Source organism: Camelus bactrianus, chromosome 25 (genome assembly GCF_048773025.1).
Source record: "Camelus bactrianus isolate YW-2024 breed Bactrian camel chromosome 25, ASM4877302v1, whole genome shotgun sequence".
In the NCBI taxonomy this organism is placed as follows: Eukaryota; Metazoa; Chordata; class Mammalia; order Artiodactyla; family Camelidae; genus Camelus; species Camelus bactrianus.
This window is the reverse complement of record NC_133563.1, coordinates 24,977,514-24,986,935: the sequence shown is the minus strand read 5'-3', so window position 1 is coordinate 24,986,935 and position 9,422 is coordinate 24,977,514. Positions and strand designations below refer to the sequence as shown.

Genomic DNA, 9,422 nt, shown 5'->3' with positions numbered 1-9,422 from the left:
GGAGGGTGAGGCTGCCCCCTAGTGGCTAAGGTCCGCAGGGGGCTGAATTTTAAGGAGTTCAGGGATTAAATGTGACCACCTTCCTGACCTGGGTCCTGATGCCTCCCCCTCTCACGGGGCCGGGCAGGCTGGGGATGCCCCGGTGTGAGGCCAGGGGTTTGGGAGCCAAGGTCTAATCATCAGGGTGAGAAAACTGAAGCCAGGGGTGGGGTAGGAGATGGTGGTGATAGATTGTGTTCCTGGCGAGGGGAGAGAATGAGGGAGCAAATCCTGAGATATTTAACAACAACACATCAATAAAAACTATTTATTGATCTTCTGTGTGCGGTGGTGCTAAGCTTGTTAAAAAATCCAGTATCGTTACCCCACGTCTGTGGTAGTTAACAGTTATGTCATTCTTAACGTAACATAGACATTTGATGAGCATTATCTCATGTAATTGTTACACTTAATGTAGGAGGTAGGTTTTATTATTCCTACTTTCATTATTTCCACTACACCATTGAGGAATCTGAGGCTTTGAGAGGGTACGTGCCAGTTATCTTTTCCAATGTAGCAAATTCCCCCCAAATTTAGCAGCTCGAGACAACAATCACTCATTTAGTTTTTAATGCAGTGAGTTGGTAATTTGGGCTGGGTTCTGCTGGGCAATTCTTCTGGTCTCAGCTGTTTCAGTGAGAATATCACACATCTATGGTCAGATGCAGGTCAGCTAGGTGGCTCTGCTTCAAGGGATTGGTTGGCTGGAGGCTGGGATAATGATGGGGACTGGTCCATATGGGTCTCATCATCCAGCAGGCTAGCTCAGGCTTGTGGCTTTGCAGTGATCTGAGAGAGAGAAAGCGGAAACAGGAAAGGTCTCTTGAGTCCCAGGCTCAAAGCACTGGCACTCCTACTGAATTCTATTGGCCAAGGCAGGTCTGTAACTAGTCCAGAATCAAGGAATGGGGAATATAGGCTCCTGATGGGAGTGGCTGTGAAACTGCAGAGCAAAGACTGAGTGTAGATATAGGGAGGGGTGGAGAACTGGGGCCATTTTTGCAATATATCACTGAGTGGATATAAGGAATGGGTCCAGGTGAAGTGGGGTTCCCAGGCAGAAAGAACAGAATTTTCAAGGCCCCCTAAGACTTGTAGGCAGGAAAGAGCATGTGTTTTTGATAAGTAAGCTGCCTGCAATACAGGAGGAGGATGTTGGAGAAGTTAGGGATGGGGTGCTATTCAGAGCACTTCATCTAGGTTAACTCACTCCTCACAGCAACTCCAGGGGTAAGCACTATGTTTACCTCCTCTCTTTCCAAATGGGGAAATTGAGGCACAGAGAGGTTGAACAACACCCTGAGTCACACAGCCAGAAGCAGCAGGGTCAGGATTCTTACCCAAGGTCCAGCTATAAAGCCCACACCCTGAACCACTTGTCACTCTGCTGCCACCATGACAGGTGGAAGAAAAAACGTGGGGAAGAAGGGTTCTGGTATAGAGTGTGAGGGCTGAACGCTGAAACCTCTTTCCTTAGCAGCCTAGAGACAATAAGGTAGAGATTGCTTGTCATTCCTGTTTGCCCCAAATTAGGACTGCTTCTCTCTGCTTGGAGGTGGGAAGGAAATAGTCCTTCTGACTCTGTGACCCTACCAGTGGGTGTGCAATAATGTCAAGTGTATTCACTAGGAGACTTTCGTTTTTAAGCAGCAGAAACCAATTCCATGTAGCTCAAGTTTAAAATGAAGTATTTCTCGGGAAAATACTAGGACAGCTCACAGAATGAGATAATCTTAGAAAGGGCGAGAATAGACAAGCCCCTGGGACCTCGGTGGCTGGCAGAAATTTGTGGGCTCATTCTCTAGTTTGCTGCCAGCTACATGACTCAGTTCTAAAGACTCCCAATCACCATGTCTTTTTGTTTACGTTCTGACTTCTCACGGGAGAGAATCTGGCACAGCTTTGGTCATGTGTTTTCACGCTGGACACATTGGGTCTGGCCAGGGGAACAGGGACATGAGCACAGCTATTACCTTGGGGGAATGACTACGAAGCCACACACTCAGAGTCCACGGGTTGGTGGCAGGATTAGTTCTAAGCACTGCTACCTACATCCACCTGGATGGTCCCAAGGACACATCACTTCCCAAGGAAAGGAGCAGGCCTTTCTCTTCTGGGAACCCTGAAGTTCCAGAGAGTCTGACCAATCTCACATTCTACAGACATAAATTCTCTGCAAGAGCATTTGAATATGATTTTATTAATGGAATTTATTTATTACTTTTTTTTTTTGGGTCCAGCAAATAGTTTTCACTAAATTGTAGCAATCCAAGGCAGATGATAACTTTAAGCTCAAACAATTTGGCCAGGCAAAGATTATATTTCTACAATAGTGCTTTCCAATCCTGACTTCCTAAGTGATCAGGTTATAAAATATTTATTAGTGGTTCAAAGGCATTGCTTTTGCGAATTCAATATCTTCTCTAGGAGAGCTGTCAGGGCAGGCAGTTCTAGTTGGTTGATTTCACAGCGTGGTGTTCAAAGGTGTTTCCTTGTGTTTGCAGAGGGCTGAAGCTGGGTTCCTTAGAAGATAAGCTTCTCTTCTGAACTTTGAACTTCGTGTGTGATTTGCCCCAAGACTTAAAAGCCTACTTGCAGAGATTAAATGAAATTCAAGTTTCTTTTTTTTTTTAATTAATTGGCTACTTCCATTTCCAGAAGGAAGCATCTTATCTGTGGCGCAACTGGCTTCCATTTAAATATTTTATAACAGCGATCATTCTGACTCTTGCCATAAATACAATTTTCATGGGAACATAGTCTATTAGGAGAGTATTTGGGTTGGGAATTTAAGACTCAGATACTCAACAGGCCTGGATTTGCCACCTTTTAATTCATGATATGACCCTGGACAAACAGTCCAGCATCTTTGTACTTTGTTTATTTCAGTACATGGAATTGGTAAATATCAGTTAGAAATGTGTTCAGCTGCAAATAACGGGAATCCTGATAGGGGTTTATTTTTCTAACCCAACAAGAGTCAGGGAGTCTAGCATTGGCATGGTGACCAAAGGATGTTATTCAGGATCCAGGCCCCGTCTCTGTTCCTGAGACCAGCCTGTGGATTTTGTCCGTATCATAGGAAATATCAAAGGGAAATGTTAGCTGAGTTCGTTCCCTGTTTTTAGGGAAGCGACAAATGTCCCGGAAGCCTCCCCCAGTAGTCTTTTCCTTACATCTCATTTGCCAGAACTGAAATAAGGCCACCTGGACCCACAAAGGAATCGAACTGAGCATATCAAAGCCCTGATGAAATCAAGAGTTTATTGGTAAAGAAGAATAATGAATGTTGATTAGGAACCTAACCTTGTTCTTTTTATCCCAAAAGTGCAGAAGGAGACTGTCCTTTATTGGCTCACTGATTGGTCTTCTGCCAGGTGGCAAGCATCGTGCTAAGCCCTTTTCCCCACGCATCTCAATTTAATTCTCACACGTGTGTGTACGGTAGGTCTACAGAGGTGAACAAACTGAGACTTGGAGACATTAGGTAACTTGCTCAAGGTTGCAGAGTGGGAGGAATTGAAAAAAAAAATCTCTCCTCTCTCTATTGGTTGGAGGAGATTCTCAGAGTTACTCTGAATATGTTGTTGGCCTATGGAGGAGGGGCTTAAAGCATTTTTTCTCCCTTTTTCACTCCATCCTGTGAAGGAGGGTTGGGCTTGGGGGTAAGAGAGGAGCTCTCAGAGGCTCAGAGCCTCCTCTGAGTTCCCATGGTGATGTTTGGGGGACCTGGGACTCTTGTCCAGACCTGTGCTTCCCTAATGATGTCTTTGCTCCTTTGTAGATTTCCCGGAGCCGAGCTTTCTCCTTCCTACAACATCGGAGCAAGGTAACTTCCTCACTGCCGCCCCACTGCAAACCTCATGCAGGTCACCTGCAGTGGTTTGAGGGAAACAGAGCAGGATTCAATTGCCCCCACAGCTCTAACAAGCAAGTAACATTGATGAACTGACTCCTACAAAAGGGATGATATTGTAAATAGTCAAGTGCACAGTTTTGGGAGCCAAATTGCTGCCTTTAAAAATTTTTTCAATTGGGGTTTAGTTGATTTACAATGTTGTGTTAATTTCTGGTGTACAGCATAGTGATTCAGTTATACATATATGTTCCTTTTCATATTCTTTTTCATCATATGCTATTACAAGATATGGAATATAGTTCCCTCTGCTATATGCGGTAGGACCTTGTTTATCTATTTTATATATAGTAGTTAGGATCTGCAAATCCTGAACTCCCAGTTTGTCCCTCTAACCCCTCCCTTTACACCCTGGTAATCACAAGTTTGTTTTCTGTGTCTGTGAGTCTGTCTTGGTTTTGTAAGTAGGTTCATTTGTGTCCTTTTCTTAGATTCCACATATAAGTGATATCATATGGTATTTCTCTTTCTTTCTGGCTTACTTCACTTAGTATGACAATTTCAAGATCCATTCATGTTGCTGCAAATGGCATTATTTTATTCTTTTTTATGGCTGAGTAGTATTTCATTATAAATATGTTTATAAATATATATATAAATAAAACAACTTCTTTCAGATTTACGCCTTTGAATTCCTTTCCCACTTCCCAGCTACGGAACTTGAAAGTTGCTTGATTGCTCTACAACTCAGTGTCCTCATTTGTAAATGGGAGACAAATAACAGTGCCTACGTCCTAGGGGCTGTTGTGAGAATTTACATACTTAAAGCCCGGAGAAGAATGCCTACCGCTTTTGTAAGCGCTTAAGTCAGCGCTTTCTGAATGTCCTCTTAGTTATGTTTGTGATTAACTTGCTTTTATAGATTCATTCTTTTGAATGTTGAAAGTCAAAATCCTTGGGGTGGTTCTTCAGTTACTATTTGTTTTTAATGAATCCTGTAGTTATCAATGAATACCTCGGTTCCTGCTGTTAATGCGGAACAAGAAAAATAATAGCTAATATTTGAGCTCTCACTCTTCTGCCTTCCTCAAACACAGATGAGCGGTACAGAGTGAGCTGGGCCCCCTGGAGTTATGCAATATGGTGGCCCTGGGATTAGTCAACCTGGGAGAGATGGCTTGGTAAATAGTGACGATCACTTTGTTTTCTTCACAGTTGGGGCTAAGTCTGCAGGCTTTAAAGCAACTATTTTCCTTGGCGCCAATTTGACTTTCTGCACACACATTTCAGTCACGTGTGTATAGACTCACATCATGGCGAAATATGTACATTTCTCACATGGATCGCCACTTTCAGTAGGCTGCTCTTCTGTCTGTCCCCAGCTTGCCCAGTAGAACATCATCTGGGGGCAAGAGCTCAAAGCACCTGGGTTGCCATGGTATTGGGCAAGTCACTCCCTGACTTGGGCCTTCAGCTTCCTCTTCTAATAGATGATCCCTAGGGCCCCTTCCAGCGCTACCATTTTCCAATATTCACTGAAAGATGCTCTTGGACTTGGGAAGCACAGTGTGCTTGGGAGATTTTAGTTTTGAAATTTTTCTTTTGAGGATTGCCTTAATGGATAGTAAACATACTATATCAAGAAAGCCAAGACTGAAGTTCCTTTTCCTTCCCTAATGTGATGCTTAAATAAAATTCAGTTTCATGGAGCAAACACATGGGGTAGAAATGGATAGGGTCTCTCTTATTTTTGAGCCATCCCAGTGGAGGCTGTTAACAGCAGGATATACCTTCAGCCAGATGGGCTACTGAGCTTGGAGACCCAAGCAGACACAGGGAAAAGATGAATCAGTTGCAGAAATGAGGAAAGGCTGGTTGCTGTGTTGTTGGTTTATTCTCTCAGCTGAATATAGTCAGCCTGAAGGCTATGGAGAAGAGGAAGAAGATTAATCATGCTGAGAGGCTCTCCAACAGGAGCTGGTGGGCTCTGACGTCCCAAGTCACAGTTCAGGGTCTGATGAGTATAACATATTGGAGTGTACTACACATTAGAAGGGCACATACTGATACATGAAAATTTCATTTCATTCGTAGGTGCATATACATACATGGTGATGAAGTATATTTCTTAACATGGATCATGGTCAAAAATGTTGCAAGTCACTGAATTAGTGGGACACTATAGTATTTTACCTTCCCAGGATTAATTCTTCCCACTTCCCTCTGGTAACAGCACCTTGATTCTCCTTTCAACAAGGAAAGGAGACTGTGCCCCCTAATTGGACATAGTTTTGGTGGGGCTGTCACTCAAGGTGTTCCATCTTCCTCGGTCAAAAGATGGTCACATGACGCACAACAAGTCAATCAGGTGATCGCTCCAGGAACTTGAATTGGGAGAGGACACACGCAATGGCTGAAAATAATTGAAGATGCTTCATTCAGAGGAGGTATCTGGGAGTTAACAATTCTATTTTTCTTGCTGTCTGGATCTTTGAACTCCCTTGACTTTTTTCCTTCCAAAATAGGATTGTTCAGCCATTGGGTTGGCTCTGTGAAATACCTGTGGAGCACTTACCCACTTTTTTTTTTTTTTTACCACATGGGTAGGTTGAGCTGTTTTCTGTTGCTAGAAACCAAAGAACCCTTCCATACCTGAGGGCTTTGGTGTTATTGGATCCTCATTCTGCTGCTTCCTGCCTGTGTGGCTGGATAATTGCTTAACTTGTCTAAGCTTCTACTTCCTCTCCTGTAAGATGAGGATAGTAATGCCAGGTTGGAGGGTATAGATAATATTTATATGGGCACTAGCCCTAGACCCTCAGTTAGTGGCAGCTACTATTGTGAACCAAATTGTAATCATCTTTGTTTTACTAGTGATGACTTTCCACTTATTAAAATGTCTGTGGAGCGAATGAATGAATCCAGATGGCGACGTGGATTTTCACAGCTGAAACCCACAGCTGAATTTCTTTAGACAGTTATAACCCCTTGGATATTAAACATGTGATTTACTGTTCAAAAACTTAATAGGGAAAAAATCTCCATGACCTGCAATTAGGCAAAAGAGTCCTTACGAATGATAACAGAAGCATAAATTCATTAAAAAAAATGATAAGTTGGACATCATCAAAATTAAAAAACTATTACTCTGTGAAAGACAATGTTAAGAAAATAAAAAAACAACCTAGAGACTTGCATCTAGAATATATAGAACTTTTAAAACATACAATCTAATTTAAAAATGGGCAAAAGACTTAAACTGACATATCACCAGAGAAGACATATGGAAGGTAAAGAAGCACATTAAAGGATGCTCAGCATAATTAGTCACTAGGGGAAAACAAATTAAAGCCATAATGAGATACAACTACATACCTATCGGAATGGCTAAATAAAAATACCGACAATACCAAGTGCTGATAAGTATGCAGAGCAACTGTAACTCTTCCACATTGCTGATGGGAATAAAAAATGATTCAACCTCTCTGGAAGACATTTTGATAGTTTCTTATGAAGTTAAACATACACTTACCATGTGGCTCAATAATCTCACTCCTGAGAAATGAAGTGAAAACTTATGTGTACACGTTATAACAGCTCTAATCGTTATCATTCTAATTGGAAACGAGTCAAGGATCCTTCAGCAATTGAATAGATATGCAAGCTCTGGTATAGCCCTACAATGTAATAAAACTCAGTAACAAATAGGGATGAACTACCGATGCACACAACAAACTTGGATGAATCTCAAAAGCGTTATGCCGAGTAAAAGAAGCCAATTTCAAAAGGTTACATGCTGTATGATTCCATTTGTGCAGAAATTAGGGGAGGGTGGAGGGTGTGACAGTAGAGAAATAGCGCCAAGGTGTCCTTTGGGGGTGATGGAACAGCTCTGTATCCTGATTATGGTGGTGGTTACATGCATCTATATGTGTGTTAAAATTCATAGAACTGTACATGAAAAAAATCAATTTTCCTGTATGATAATTAAAAATGCCTTTTCATCATGGAGAGAAAGGTGGTATTCATTTGGAAATTTCTGGTATCCTGTAGACCTGCCCCATCCAATATAGCAGCCACCAGCCACACGTGCCAATGGTGGTCCGGATGGAGGTGCGGGGCAAATGTAAAGGCCCTCTGGGTTTCAGAGACTTAGCGCACACACACACAAAGAATATACACTATGTCAATCATTTTTTTATGTTGATTATATATTGAAACAATACTATTTTGGATAGATGGGTTAAATGAAGCATATTATTAAAATTAATTCCAGCTCTTTCCTTCTACTTTTAAAAATGTAGTTACTAGAAAGTTGTAATTACAATATGTACCTTGCGTTATATTTTTACTGGACAGTGCTGCTCCGGGTGACGTAATCAGGGAGGAACGGGGAGGTCTGGATTGTTCTCTGTCCATCTGGATGGGCAGGTGTAGGACTGCCCCACTCAGGGCTGAACAACAGCCACCCAGCCTCCTGCCCTTGGGGGCCCGTCTGTCTGAGAGGCGAAGGCCACTCTCCACATCTGCTTGGTTTCCTGTCTGTCTGGCTTTTCCTACCCTTTGCAGGAGAAGGAGGCGAGGGCAGGGTGAGACTCTGTTTACCAGGGCAGGGGTGGGAGATGGATTAGATGTGGATGAGATTCGGATCTTGTTAAACGTGAGCTGGAATGCCACTTCAGCCACTAGTTAGCTGTGTAGCTCTGGATCTTTCTTAACCCCGGTTTCTTCATGTGCAGGAGAGAGTAATAGTTCCCCCCCGGGGGGGGATTCCTTACCTCACAGGGCCGTGGTGAGGGCAGACAGGGAGCCCTGGAGACCCCTAGTAGGCCTTCAGGTGACGATCATTTTGCTGTTGCTCTTACTGCTTCGTGTGGTGTTCGCTGTCCCACGTCAGGCTCTGCGTGCTCTCTCTCTCTCAGTTGAACCCCGCAGGCACCCTGCCCAACTTTTCTCCCTGATTCAGCACTGAGAAATGCCGAGGCCAGCTTTCCCATGAAGCTGCTTGTCAGCAAACACCCACTCCTGTCTCCACCCTCCCCCACGTGTCAGAGACAGGCCTGGACTCCACGTGAGGCCCGGGGTCGTTCCAGCGCCGGGGCTGGCGCACACACACCCTGCCTCCCGGAGTCTTCAGGGCTGCGCTCCCTGCCCGTGAGATTAGAAATTGGAGGCTCCCAAACAGTGCAACAGCGCGGGGGGACAAAGCCCTCCAACCACCTAGTGGGGAGGAGGCGAGGGGAGGGCAATTTTCCTGGATTCTGTTTCAAAAGCATCAAAGCCTTGGTTTCAAACATGTAGTTGATGTATGGTCTGCCTTTTCCACTTTCTCCCCTTTGCCTTCAGTTTCCATTGAGCTTTGACTATGTTATTCTTGTTGCCTGCCTCCTATTGCCCAGTGTCGCCATCAAACGTTAGGTAGGTACAGAGTAGCCTTCTCAGCTACATAGATTTTCATCAAAAGAGCTTGTCAAGTCCCCGTCTGGGCCCGGCGCGGCATGGGACGCCGTGGAAGGGAAGTGAAACA

At 43.7% G+C, this 9,422-nt stretch overlaps 1 long non-coding RNA gene across 1 annotated transcript; it reads right to left on the bottom strand.

The window, feature by feature from the left end:
• Positions 1-293: 293 nt before the first annotated feature.
• LOC141575025 (uncharacterized) lies at positions 294-8,887 on the bottom strand. The gene is made up of 2 exons (XR_012502243.1): positions 8,674-8,887; positions 294-828 (listed from the first exon to the last, which is right to left on the bottom strand). It is a non-coding gene; the product is annotated as an uncharacterized LOC141575025 (long non-coding RNA).
• Between the last annotated feature and the right edge of the window lie 535 nt (positions 8,888-9,422).